Raw genomic sequence first — 14,181 nt, forward strand, 5'->3', positions numbered from 1 at the left:
GCGACACGAACTCGACCCCAAAAATTACATACAGAGCAGAGCCCGCCACTTGACTTGATTCTGGTGGCGGCAGCGGATGCTTACATCATTAACGGCATCGTTCTTCACACACGGCAACACATTAGAACACTTTAAGTTGCAACTAATGAGACTCCAAAACATAATTGTTGGCATTTAGTTAGATGAGCGGCGCCAAGTTGACAGACACCAGTGCAACACATCCACACACACGCACACACACATGGATACAGCCCCACTCTGGCACTCGAAAAGTGACACGGCATGAAGATGAAGCAAATAAACAGCAACAACAAAAGCACAAGAGGCAGCAAATACGCCATGTTGTGGCGAGCAGGGGACGCGACAGGGAAAGAGCTGGACTGCATTAGGGAAAGAGCGGGACAGCAGGGGTGTTGGTATGGGTATGAAGCACAAGGTGGACAGGACAACGAAAACAAATGCACCTAATGACACAATTTCACACTCACACAGGCACATTCGGGTGAAATACGCACCCACACACTAACACCGAGGCAAACTGGAGCAGCCAAACGATGGAAACTGTTATACAAGAGCTAAGAGAGAGCCGAGATTCTCTCTCTTTTCGCAGCACTCGCTTCGTTTCGTTTCCGCCAAGGCAGCCGAGGCAGCCGGCGATGCCGATGCCGATGCCCTTGCGGCGAATCCGGCAAATGGCAATAGTCGCCTCGTCACCCAGTTGCCGTCGGTGGCCAGCGCATCGTGCCAGTTGCCAGCAGCCAACAAAGTGAAGCAGTTCTGGCCCAGACCCAGAGCCTCGTCTGCGAAAGCCGGCAAGTAGCAAGTGACGCGAATCCTCTGTTTGTGCTCCTCCGAATCCCGGCTAATGTGATAATCAAAAGGGAACCAGGATTCACAGAAAAAAGTCCCGCATCTGGGACTTGCTCATCGAAAGATTGTTGTGTACTGTGTCGGGTATGTTGCACATGAATTTCATTTTACATTTGGGATTTGTTGACGCTGAAGCAGGAGCCGGAGGAGGCGGCATCTCAGCAGCAGCTTTTCGAGGATGGCTGGTGGCAGGAACCGGCACTAAAAGTAACGCCATCAAGTTTCAAGTTTCAACTTGTAACCTAGTTTTTTGTAATGCCAGACTCTAGACTCTGTACGTTCCCCTATATATGTACGTATTACGTATACATGTTGCTGTGTGCAAAAGTGTGCGTGCTCGTGTTCATCCTGGCGCGCTTTTCTTGCACTTTACGTTGGCGCGCTGTTTTCCGCCAGTTTTCTCGGTGTATTTGTGTGTGCATTACATTTTCTTGGATTTTTCCGTATATTATTCATGCCGCCACCCAAAAAAGCACAGAAAACAAGAAAACAGCTCGGAAAAGTGCAATGGCAGCCAGGAAACGACGGGCGGGCGAGCAACTCTGTGATTTGTATGAATGCTGCCATTAAGCTGACGGCGGCACAAGCACAACGACAGCGATTCCCTGGCACGGTCCTCCATTACGTGCCGCGGCAGGAGCAACAGCAGCCTGCCTGTTTTTATAACGGCAACGGGGCGAATGCGTAACGTGAGACCAGAAATTGCCGGGCGAATGGCGCACGAGGCGTATGCGTGCATGGGCCAAAAGTTTTAATCTGTACGCGTATTACACAAAAGTTGTACGCCTTCCTCCAATGTATTCAATTGCCTTGAGTTTTATTTAAAAACAAATGGTGGCAGGTTCTCCTCGCTTATTTTGGTGTTTTTGTTTTAAATGACAAGAATTAAGATAACAAATTCGCAGAACAGAGCCGATCTGAGCCAAAGCGAGAAACATAAGCACGAAAACAAAGTAAAACAGCGTTAGGAAAATGCTGCGAAACTTTTTCTGTGCCGAAACAAAAGCCCGTCAGAGCACAGAACACAAGCGGGAAATTGTAGCGGAGCGCAAATAGAAAAGCCCCAACAACAATTGGAAATGCTTAAGCCAAAGTCGCGAGACGCTGTCAAAGTCAGGAAGCCGCGTGGCGCGGGCGGAAGTACCAGACAGGGCTCTGGGCTAAGGCGCAGGCCGGGCTGCCTCTGAAAAAGTCTAATAAATTAAGCAATTTACATGAATTGTCGTTTGCTATGCAGCAGAGCCCAACCCATCCACCTTTCTCCAGTACAACTCATTTGTACAGGGGGCCGGGTTTGGGGTTGGGCGTGTCGCAGGGCGACCAGGGATTTGTCAGAAGGGCAAAACTTTGCCACTCGTTGACAATGATTCGGGCCCCGGCAGCAAGAGTTTCCCAGCAGCAGCATCAGCATCAGCAGCCAAGGTAAATCCAAGCAATTTGTTTAATTTCATTATATTTCACTGTCGCTGATGTTGTTTTGCAGTTGCCATTGCCTTGTATGCGCTTATCTCTGCACATTTGCAACTTTTTCTGCTCTTCTCCCATTCTGGATGCCCCACCAGTTGTTGCCTGTTATTTTGCCAACTTTTGGCCATGAAATTTATGTGCATATTTTGGCCATTCTGACTTTGAGTTGTTTTCCTTGTTGCACACGCAGTGCTAAATGTCAACTCGAGTGCTTGGGGCAGTAACCATATGTAGCCAGTGCCACTCCAGCTCCAGCGCCAGCGCCAGCTCCAGTAGCTGTAGTTGTATCTGTATCTCTGGCTGTTGTCAAAGTTTTCTACGAGATAGCCAGCAACAGTTCAAAGTTTCGTTTTTGTTTATTTGTTGCTGGGGCAAGGCAACTTTGGGAGCTTAGAGCTAATTTTTTGCTTAAAGTCAACATGTGGCACAGAGACCTAATCAAACTATTGATGGTTTGACTGATTGTGGCAGCAGATGCCAGTGTTTTTATTGCGAAAGCGACAGGTAAAAGTTATACCCACACGAGGCACGAAAAGAAGAAAAAGTTTCCAAGACTTTCTTTCCTTCATTTTGGCTTTAACTTTTCGGCAAAGTTTTCGCTTTCTATTTTCTGCCACAGGAAATTGATTTCTGATGGGCCCAACTCTCTCTCCGTTCCTCTAAGAAATGGAACCCTTTCAGGGAGAGCGTTTGACAACACACTTTGTACTGCTTTTGTTTTCGTTTCGATTGCGTCACGGCCTTGCCTTAGTGGGGGTCCTGGCCCGGAGCCCTGGCCCCTGTTAGGTGTTGTAACCCCTTTGACATGCGTAAATATTTTTCTTGCACTCTGTTTCCTCACAGTTTCCTCTCGCTCATGCTCCTTATTGATTTTGCATAAGCAGCAAGCAAGCTGCGGCTCAAAGTGTATGAAATTGAATCTCACATAAAACGCTGCAAGTACTTTGCATATCAAATCAAGTGTACGACACGTTGTGTGTATTCTACAAGCATCTGACAGGGGGACTCTGCCCCGTGGAGTTGTGCCGCCTTGTGGCAAAAACTTCAAACGGAAGACCCAGCAAGATGCGAGATTAAGCTACACATCTTGTTTTCATTGAAAACTATTCGTCCGAGCTCTGTCTTGACCATGGACTGGCAAGGGCAAAGTTTCCCTAGCCGCAACTTGCACTCTAGCACTTAATCAACAACAAAACTAAATGCGGTCGGTCAGTGGTGTTTTTGACCCAGGGCTTTGTTCAGAAATGCCAGCCCCAGCCCAAGCCCCAGCCCCAGCCCCAGCCCCAGCCCCGGCCCCTGACGGATGTGTAAATACTCGTTGCTGATGCTAAAGTTGCCAAAGGCCACATGCAAATGCTCCTGAAAACATTTTCCAATTGCATAAAGTTTCATTTTGTCCAAAGTACTCGAGCACCTGCTTTTGGTTTCTGCTTCTGGTTTTCTCTGCTTCTTGGGAAATGATTTTCTCCTCTCGTCCTCCTCTCCCAAATATTTCGTTGCATAATTATTTTTTTATGCCCAACGAAACACACATTTTGTCACTTGCTGAGGGTAAAATGGCATTTTTTGCGCTTATTTAAGCCATTGCATAAATTTCATCCGGAAATGAATGCCAAGCCACCCACACACACACACACATACACACACATATACACACGCGTATGTATGGGTATGCAAATTTACTTTGCGGCTGGAGAATGGTGACCGAGCCTGGGGCAAGTGCAGGAGCTGCTGGTCCAGACCATAATGTGTGCTGGCCCTTAGCGAAAATAGACAGACGTGTTTCAGACATTTAGCATACTCGTATAGCCACACACACATGCCGCCCCGCCACGCCCCCCAATGTCAAAGTTTTCCAAAGAATGTGAGCAAAATATTTTGCGAAATAAGGCGCGAATGAAAAATTTATAAAATATTCAAATAAGCATTTTACATTTTAGCACCACGATACGGAAATACTCATACGAGTACTCGCATGCCCTCTACCAGCCCTGGACTCATAAAAAATATCTGCGGCTGTGTGGGAGAGTGTCTCACAAAAAATTACGGAAATATGCAAAATTTTAATAAAATTAAGCAAAATGCAGAAAGCGGGGCGGGGTGGGATCAGCGCCGTGCGGTGTTGAAATTTCAGCCAAACTTTTTTCCTAATGGAAAACCAAACCCTCAAAGTTGATCCATAAAAGCCAGAACGTTTCAGCAGTGACTGCAAAATAAAACAATAAAAAATAACGAAGCAACAAGAAGAGCGGAAAAAATAACTATTTAAGTTTTAAGCGTTTGACGCTTTACAACCGCAAAATGTGGACACAAAGTTTCACACGCATTCCCGGGACCCCGCGCCCCTCCCCCCGTAGGAGTAGCAAGAAACAAGACGTCCCACGCATTGCCATGTTAACCCCGAGTTATAAAGTCAAGGATAAAATGCTAAAGTGCCGAAGTTTTAATTTAAATTTGAGCAGCTACGCGCAGAACAGATAAAAAATATGATCTCGCGCGGGGAGTGGGATTTCGGCTCTCTTTTTCTTTGTCCCTCTTCCCCCAGTTGCCAATAACTCAGGGCGGGTCGCAGAACAGATACAGAAATTGAAGTTCTTTCCGGGAAAGATGCTAACCAGGAGAGAGAGTCAGAAAGAAAGCGCCGCTCCGCGCCGCGCAAGAGTTACGATGCCTTTGAGTAAAACACTTTCTGCGGTCGCCCGCACGCCCGCCCGCCAGCCACAGTCGAGCTGCGCCGGGCGTTATCTACATAACTCATACGCACTGTGGCGCGCCCAGGCCAGGACAGGACTGGCTGGCAGTCGAGTGGCGGCACTTTCGCCCGCCACCGCCGCATAGTTTATTCGTGCAGGGAGCAGGAGCAAGAAGCGGGAGCAGCTAAGGGCTGCAAAAATTTGCAACACATGGCGGACGAAGCGTCCTCCTCCAAGCACTCGTACGAAAATACCCCACAGACACTCCCAGTTAGACACATGGTGCGATTTAAGCTTACGTAAATATGGCCATGGTTTCAGCTCTCTTCGTTCCCCTACACTCGTATTTTTTCTCATCTTGCCAACATCCTCAGCTCCAGCTGGCTTATCGACTTGCGCTGGTGGCAGGTAAACTCTTTGGCTTCTACCTGGGGGGCCGGAGGGGTGCACTGCAGCACGATTCCGGTATTATCTATGCATGAGTGTTTTTAATTTCTCTTCTGGCTCCTATGCGGATACTACCCGCCCTGATACCCTGATTAAGCTTCATCCGCCAAGTTGTTTAAGGCCACTTTTTGGGTATGGTATCCCCTTGCAGTACTTGCCGCTTAAAAACTTTACGAAATTCCTCACTTTAGTTTTATTATTGGGCAAAATTCAACTCTTTTCCAAGTCTTAATCCATCAGTGTCTGGAGATCCTACGCCTCAAAACAGTGGGCTCTCCATTTCATGTAGCTCACTCATCTCATTCACGCCCACGCAATCGACCGCCAAGAAGTGGCAAACGGAGAGAAGGAAAATAACAACAAGGACCAGACTCTACTCCACCCATCATTTACACTAGTTTCCATGACACTAGCAGAGAGCTGGCGGGAGGGCGGCAGGGTGGTAGTTTTCCCAGCCATGAATGGCTGAATGACAGGCGCAATGAATGGCTGGAGCAAGGACTGCCTACTGCGGACTGGACTGGGTAATGGGTAAACCGAAGCAGCCAGGTGGTGGTGGTGGTGCCAGAACGAGTTGTGTGACTAATACAGAGGCTTTCAATTGACACGCTGTGTGCCCCAACTAGCCGAAGACAATACGCAATAAAGCAGCAAAATCAACCACAACATGATGTGCATACTTTGCCACTAGCTCAAGAATCGAAGAGCGCAAAACAAAGGCGAATACTTTGCCTACTTTGTGGCACAGAAACCACATGGGAGTCGTAAAACATCCGATCCGTAAGAGGGAACCAAAGAAAAAGTCGCACAAAAGTCACAAATCATTTAATTTTCCATACGAAAAAGTATTTTAAGAGCAGGGTTGACAGTCGCATAGGAATGCCTGGGTCAGTGCATCCAGAGCTAAACATTTCGATGGGTTCTTGCGTAATTCCATTAACTTGGCAATTTTCAACCTGATTCTGAGTCTGAATTAATAAGAAGACCGCCAGGAGTTTCCTTATGTGGTCCTCCGCCACGAACTCATTTATTTTCTCGTTCATTTGTGTATGCGGAATTATAAAAAACGCAATAAAGAGGAAAACCTGAGCTGCAGACAATGAATGCCATGGGTAGTGGGTCCTTGGAGCTGCTGACAGCCAGAGCTGTCTCCTGAGCGGAGAGATGTGGCACATGAAATGAAAGTTTCACTACTGATTGAGTCAATGATGATGCCATTAAAAGTCGCAAATTGATGTTTTTGTTTCAAATGTGTCAGCCATCGTGGGCATCGTGTGTGTGTGTGTGTGTATGTGTGTGTGTTTGTCTTTGCATGTGTGCTGGGTGTGTCCCTGTGTTTGTGTGTGTGCCAATTACAAGCGTTAGACGCTGTTATTCGCATTCTAACAACGGAAACAAGCCAGAGATTTATTTTTGATATTTCCGCTTTGGTGAAGCAGCAGCAGCAGCAGCGACAACAACATAAGGGAGAAACTTTTTCGATAAAAATGTAAATTTATTGGATATGTGTGACAAACAAGCTACCGTATATACATACAGAGACACCCACACATATACACACATAAGTATATTTGTTCGATTCAAATGCGAATGACAATAATGCTCATGTTGTCGTCGTTGATGAAGCAACCAACTGGGAAGGAGATATCGATGGAGCGGTGGCAAGGGCCTGGGGATTGGGGCTCTGCTCATCATGCACGACTTGAATCATATTTTTATGGTTTTTTATCGACGGATTTTGATATGCCATCTAACAATTCATTTATTCATTTGCCTAAGACTCTGGCCCCGTCATTGGTTTTGTTAGTTAGTTGTTGTTCATTTCGGTGACATGTGAACTGACTTTTTAGTAGTTTCCGAGTGTTTTTCTTCTTAGCATTCCATCCGTTTTATGTAGCGTTACATGAGAATGTTAAAAGTAACAAAAAACTTTGGGCATAACATACAAAATTTATCGCATAAGCACATAATTCCTTTGTGAGGCGTAATTTGTAAAGAAATAAATATTCTCGGACATCATCGCAGAACTCGAGACGAGGCAAGACTTTGACTTTGACTTAGACGTAGACGTAGGTGGAATAGACAATAGACGGTATAAAAAACATGGTTTTATGGCCAAATTAAGTGAGGCTCAGACATAAAAAGTTGCCTCAAGTGATGATGGCTAACATGGATTTTATTGCCTCTGCTGTGTGTGTTGGTGTGTGTACCAAAGAGTTTTAAGAGCTTCATGATATGTGAGACATTGCAGAGGATACACTCGTATTTCCCATTAGATAACTTATTGCACAGCATAACTTTATATTCCCTTCATATACATTTTTTATGATTAATTATTTGCTTATTGAATAAGCAAAAATGGGCTAAAATTATCAGCAGACTACGCCATTTATTTCATCAATTAATCAGAAATGACATGCAGAGCAGCCAAACAAATGGTAATTAATACGAAATAATTGTGTGTTCAACTTTTGAAATAAAGAGTAAATAAATTACGGAATGGAAATGCCATTTTTATAGCGAAAGGTAAAAATTAACACTGTTAAATGTAATTTGCAATGTAAACAACGGCCTTCGCATTCGGCTTGAAGTGTTGAAAGCCCGTGTTGCCGGCTGGCTACAGACATCTCGAATCGCAGTGGTCATGACAAGGGAAGTGCAAACAAAGGACCAAGGACACCAAACACGAAGACAACGTTATTATGTTGAAATTATGCGCTACAAAGTCAGGCGGCAAACAGAGAAGGGACAAAATGAGACAAGGAAGGGCTTTAAATGTCCGATCGGAGAGACCAATGTGGGGATAAAACATATTTTTAAATCAAAGCAAAGGGAGCACAAGGGGAGAGGGGGGGACCAAACCTTAAGAAACCTAACCGCTATTAGGCCATATTGAGTGCGGAGTGGTAAGAGTGACGGCGGTGGCAAATCCAAAAAGGTTACAAATAGCTATCATAAAAACTTTATTTGTCCAAAGGATTGAAAACAAGAGTCGGCCAAAGGACAAAGACGACGACGCCCTATGCATGCGAAAGTCGATGTCCCATCCCCAAATACCCTGGTTGCCATATCCTTTTTCCAATATAATATGGTCAATAGAAGGGGGTGCACGGACCGGGGGGGGAAGTGCAGGGGACGGACATGCGTGTTTATTGTTGTTTATGTGCCATGATGCTTTCCCCACAATTTCCAATCCTCAGGCTCCTTTGATTTCGTTTTCGGGGCTTTTCGATTGCCTTTGTTTGCTGTTGTTAAAAAACATTTATGCGCCATTATCAAAAGCAATGCGACACCCACACTGATACGGCTAAGGAGAGCACGCTCACACACACAACCGTGTTGCTTATGGCGCTGGTCCTGGTCCTGGTCTTGGTGCTATTCACCCAGCTGATCTGGCCGGGGCCATTCGTATAGCATCTGATTATTGCCAGGGATTAAGCTATAATTGCGTATCGCATTTCGGTTATTTGTTTCCATTCCACGTCCACAGTGACTCCGGGCTACCCGCTAATGGGGAATAGGCTATATGTATTCCGGAATGGCAAATGCTTCGGATATCATTAGCGGCACCCCTGATGTTGCAATATGTTTTGATGAGCTTCTGAGCCCTTGAGCCTCTGCATTTGCTGCGCTTCATAATGTATAATCTTGATTTACCCTCCAAAAGTGTGCAGTCTTAAAGTTACCCCCACTCGAATGGGCCAGAGGCAGAGGTCGGGGGTGAACTCAATCAGGAAACCACATACACCCACACGCACACACACTAACACTCTCAGTGGAGCGTGTCGAGGGGTAAAACGGCAGCAGAGCAGGCAGCCAGCAGCTGGAATCGGTTTGAAAATTTCAGGCATATTTGGCAACGGGTCATTAAATGCGGAAATTGAGTCAACAAAAGCCAAAGACGCCAGGAAAGAGGCAGGAAGGATATACACAAGCCACCAATACAAACGCACTTCCCACACACACACACAGTCTCACACGTGAATAGAAAGCTCCAAAAGTCGGAAGTTTTTTTGGCATTGCTTGCTGCTTGGCCTGGTTGGGGTCGCTTGCAAAAGTCAAGCCACATAAAAGATGCCTCGAATTGGTTACTCGTTTTTGTTGCTACTGCCCGTGCTACAGCTTGCCCTGCCTGAGCCTTGATTATGTAACCTTTGGCTGGGAACCGACCAAAGCACAACACATGCAAACCTCACGAATAATTGCTGCCCCAGAGAGCTCTGGGAACTGCCTTCGATTGGCTGCCAATAACAGAGAAACATAGCAACGCTGCCCTGTCCATGCCCTGCGCTGTCCCTTTCCGGTCTGTTTTGTACATGTGTTGTGTGTGTATAACTCACTGAGTGTGTGTGAGCGTGTGCTTGAGTCAAAGGTTAAACTGGGGAGAATGTGTTGATTGTGGGTCAAGCGTGAAAGCGGTCAAAACGTACTTCGCATTACTATATTTAAATTGTTGATTTTGTGCAAATGTTTCTGTTGCTGCACTGGGAATATAAAGGGGTTCAAATGTTGGTTTCAACGCAGAGAAAAAACAAAAGAAAATAAAAGAAAACTCAGAATTATAGATCTATAGTTCAAGCTTGTCAAATTCTCTCAAACTATTCTTTTGTAGCATTCTTTCGCTGAGTGTGATTTTTGTGGGACCATCCTCTCTCTGGTAGCCTTCCTTTATATGAATTCCTCCAGGGAGCATTTCGCTTGCTCCCCTTCCCATTCCTACGAATTCCTTATTTAACAGAGAAACCTCCCGCTATTGTAATGTTCAATGGAACGAGGGATAACAGACATTGCAATGAGATTGAGTTATAATTGAAATAATTGTTTAATATTTGGAACAATAATCGCAGCAGGTGAGCAGCTGTTCTGTGGAAGCCCCTGCTGGGCTCATTAAACTTTGGGCAACAGTTACACGTCTGTTGCCAAAGAAATGATTATAAATTATAATGAACACACACTGGGAACATAAGCCACACCGCGCAGTCATACTGCTACTTGTAGTACTGTAAAAGAAAATATATGTATCTGTGGCTAGTCGAATGTGGATACAAGACAACCCCATCCCGCAAACGACAATTCCGTTGAATTGATTGGAATTGGGACTTGACCAGCGTTAACTAATAATTGGGTTAATTAGATGGTCGGTGAGCAACGCGGATATGGATGCCCATTCCATTGAAGTCCATGGCCCACGGGAAATCCGCGACTGCTTCTGTTGTTGGTGTTGCCATTGGCTACAGTGCCTCTGGATGGGGCAACAAAGAAGCCGCATGGCAACTGTGGTCGGCCTTAACCAAGTCCTGACAAAGGCATAGTCTCAGGCACAGGCAAAGGCACAATCACAAGCCCAGGGCCGGGGTCCTGAAGCATGCAATAAACATAATTAAAACGCCTTAAATTTACGCTACAGAATGCCAAGAAAATTAACTTTTCAGCATTGTTGGCGACAATTTCAAGCAAGGCTGGAGGCTGCTGCAGCAGATACTTGCCGCCAGGCTGGTCCGCCGACACACAAGACACAACAAGCGCAATTAACATATTTTATCAATCTTTTTGTTCTGGCCGGGCCTTAAAACAACCCCGCTGCTGCCATCGCCACTTTCGCAATTTAAATAACTCAAGTGGCAAACGACGCAAAAGAGCAAAGGACACTCGAAGTAGGCACAGGATGGCAGGGGCTGTTGCTCTTACTGGGCCAGTGGCAGTGGCAGAGGCAGTCAGCCAGGATCAGGCACATGGACGTATGGTAGAGTCATCGCCATCGCCATCCACATAAACACATTAACACTTTGCGTATGGGCTGGGTTGGCGGGGTGGCAGGGTGGCAGGGTGGCAGGTGAAGAGCCGCCGGGGCGGGTCAAAGTTGGCCAGGCAACATTAAGCCCGCCAAGTATTTTCATTTTTTCGCATACATCGCTGATTCGGTGTGACTGGGTGAGTGGACGGAAGGGAGGGTGGGAGGTGTGTAGCAAGGTCGCCTAGCAGCAGGCTCACGCACTTGGCGGATAAACAGGATCCGCAGGATATGCAGAGTCTGCCTGCGAGCCTGCCCCATAAATTACACTTTAATTTTGCAGCAATTTTTGGCCACGGCTTATAAATCAGCAGAGTTCCGCCGAAGGGACGGACGACAGCTGCCGACTGCCTTCTGGCCGCCCGCCACCCGCTGCCCGCTGCCCGCTGCCAGCTGCCTGCTGCCCCTCCAGCACTCATTTTGGCATCCTCTGAGCCACTCGCAATATTGAAATTTCAATTTAATTACATAGAGCGGGCCATACTCGAAAGGCACGACCCGACCCCAGGCCCATGTGCTCGAGAGCTGCCCGCAAAATGAGCTGTCGTTTTGGGTCAAAGAGCCTACAACAGCAGCACCAGCAGCAGCAGCAGCAGGGGCAGAAGTAGTAGCAACACCCTCAGCAAACCAGCAACAACAAGGTTAGATCTGCTCACTTGAACTGAACTGCCCGGCGGTTTGGCTTAATTTGTTGAGATAATTGTGCCGAAATTATATTATTATTAAATTCGCATCCGTTATCCTCTTTTTTTTGGCGCTTGCCTTTCATGCTTATTATGAAAATTGGATTTCAAGTGCTCTCTGTGGGTGGAAATAGGAGGGGGGATTGTTTAGGTGGGAGAGTGAGTGAGTGCTTGGGTAGGTGGGCAGAGGTCGAGCTGTGACCTTCGCTGGGGTTCTTCCTCTTTACGTAATTGGATTTTGTGTGAGATTTGGGCAGAGAAAAGAAGCAAAGGAAAATGCCAAATGTTATTAGCTGGGGGTCAGAGATTGTTCCGAAGAAGGAGAAGCATCTTTGAGGCCTTGGTATCTCCATCAGCGACTGCAATCCCTTTTCTGAACCCAATGCCGATACAACACACTGTTTCTGTTCTGACCCTTAATCTTCATCTTATTTCTCTTGCCTCATTTATAAATTTCGCACGCTCGGCGAATCGCAGCTCGCATTAATTTTTCCCAAGATTAAATGCAAATGGGCGTGGCGGCAATACCAGCATGAAAAACGGAGCTACAGCAACAATGCACATCATTCTCTAAGCTTCTGCGAAAGGCTTTTAATTAATTCGCGGCATTAAAAGTGGAAACAGAAGCCAGAAGCGGCACCAAAGATTCAAAGTCAAGTTGCCTCGCGGCATGCAATAAACGAAATCAGCAAAACGCTCGGGACAGAAGAGAGAGTGAGAGAGAGACAGAGAGAGAGACAGAGAGAGAGAGAAAATGTACATGAATTCACAAAATATGATTATGAATAAAAGCCATTCATGCAAAAGGCTCAGAGCAGAACCAACCGCAAATGTGGGAAAGTGCTGGGATGTGGGGCAGGACTGTGCAACCACATGCCGATCGTGGGGCGTGCAAAATCAATTTTAAAGCGAATTTAATAAAAACGCATTTATGCGCATTTTGTGGCAATTAAGTGCAGCAAATTGGAGGCAACGAGCTGCTGAAGCCACAGCTACAGCCCCCATCTCATGTTGCTCTGCCGAGTCCGTGTGTGCATGTCTGAATTTAAATGCTGATGGAATGGGACTGATGGGGAATGCTGCACGGATAGCACGTGGTCCGTGCCGTAATTAAGCTGATGTGAAAATCTTTGACTTGGTGCGAACATTGCGAGCAGGCAATTAAATTTCAGCCCCCAAATACAGGAAGCTTAACCGACTGCACTCCGCAGATCAATGCCGAAAATGTCATCGACTGCGGCGACAGATTTATGACAATCCTAGGGTCTCACCTGACAGCTGGAAGGCCTGTCGATGCAGCGCGAAGATCCGAAACTTTGAAATCAACATTTCAATTTGTTGTCGACGCATCGCGTGGCTGTGCAGCAAGGCTGCATCTCGGGCAATTTGGTGTGAAAAACTTGTAGCTATTTTTAACTCATCAACAACGGTGGCAGCAGCAGCGGCGGCAGCAAAATCCACCCCGCAGTAGCAACAACGGCAACTTTTATTGCCCATGTGCTGGGCATGTCTCGGTGCCAATTGCATCATGGCAGGCGAAATGTGTCAAGTGAGCGGTGACTGATGTGGCGAGTAACAAGGCGAGGCCCTGAAGGCAAAGACACCCTCTTGCTCCCTGTTGTCCGCCCCAGAAGTGGCTCCTCCCCGCGAGCAGTAGCAGTAGCAGTGCATCCAAGAAGTATGCATAAAAATATTTCATTCAAGCACTCGAATTAAAAGTAACGACAAGAGTGGAAAGAGCTGGGACTGAAGTGCGGGGTGGAGTGTGGCACTCCAAATGGCGTTGGCTTTATTCCCGCAGTTGTCTGAGACAGTTAACCCCACACACACAGAGACACTGATACACAGATACACACGACATTCAGTCAGAGCTACTCTTGAGCTGCTGTCATTGTCAATGTCTACAGACAAATGCGCCTGGAATGGTAGAAGAAAGCGTTCTTACTGGTTGGGGTAGCAGTGGGGCGAGGCGAGGGGGTGAGTGGGCTGAGGCCCTGACCTGGGTTCCCCCCATCCCCCACAATAATACGTTGCACGCGCAATTCTAATCTGCTTTTAATTAAAAGCAACGCGGAATGAAAGGACTCTAAGCGGCTTTCTCCCGCTCGCTCCGTCTCCATTTGGCTAATTGTCTTTCGTTGGCGGCTTTTGTCATTTGTCTCTGGCCCGAAATATGCCAAAGACAAGCATGCAGATACATATGTGACAATTTTCTGCCAAGAAGAATGGC

General features: G+C 46.6%; 1 protein-coding gene across 2 annotated transcripts in view; it reads left to right on the forward strand.

Moving 5' to 3' along the window:
• The first annotated feature begins 778 nt into the window (after positions 1-778).
• The window catches only part of LOC6587621, a 31,562-nt gene continuing 18,159 nt past the window's right edge, over positions 779-14,181 (forward strand). For both annotated transcript variants that reach the window (XM_026984216.1, XM_026984218.1), the window contains exon 1: positions 779-954. The gene's annotated coding sequence lies outside the window, so the exon portion shown is untranslated. The remainder of the gene's footprint in view (positions 955-14,181) is intronic.

This window comes from Drosophila persimilis, unplaced genomic scaffold (assembly GCF_003286085.1).
Source record: "Drosophila persimilis strain 14011-0111.01,24,50 unplaced genomic scaffold, DperRS2 tig00000000-arrow-pilon, whole genome shotgun sequence".
Taxonomy (NCBI): domain Eukaryota; kingdom Metazoa; phylum Arthropoda; class Insecta; order Diptera; family Drosophilidae; genus Drosophila; species Drosophila persimilis.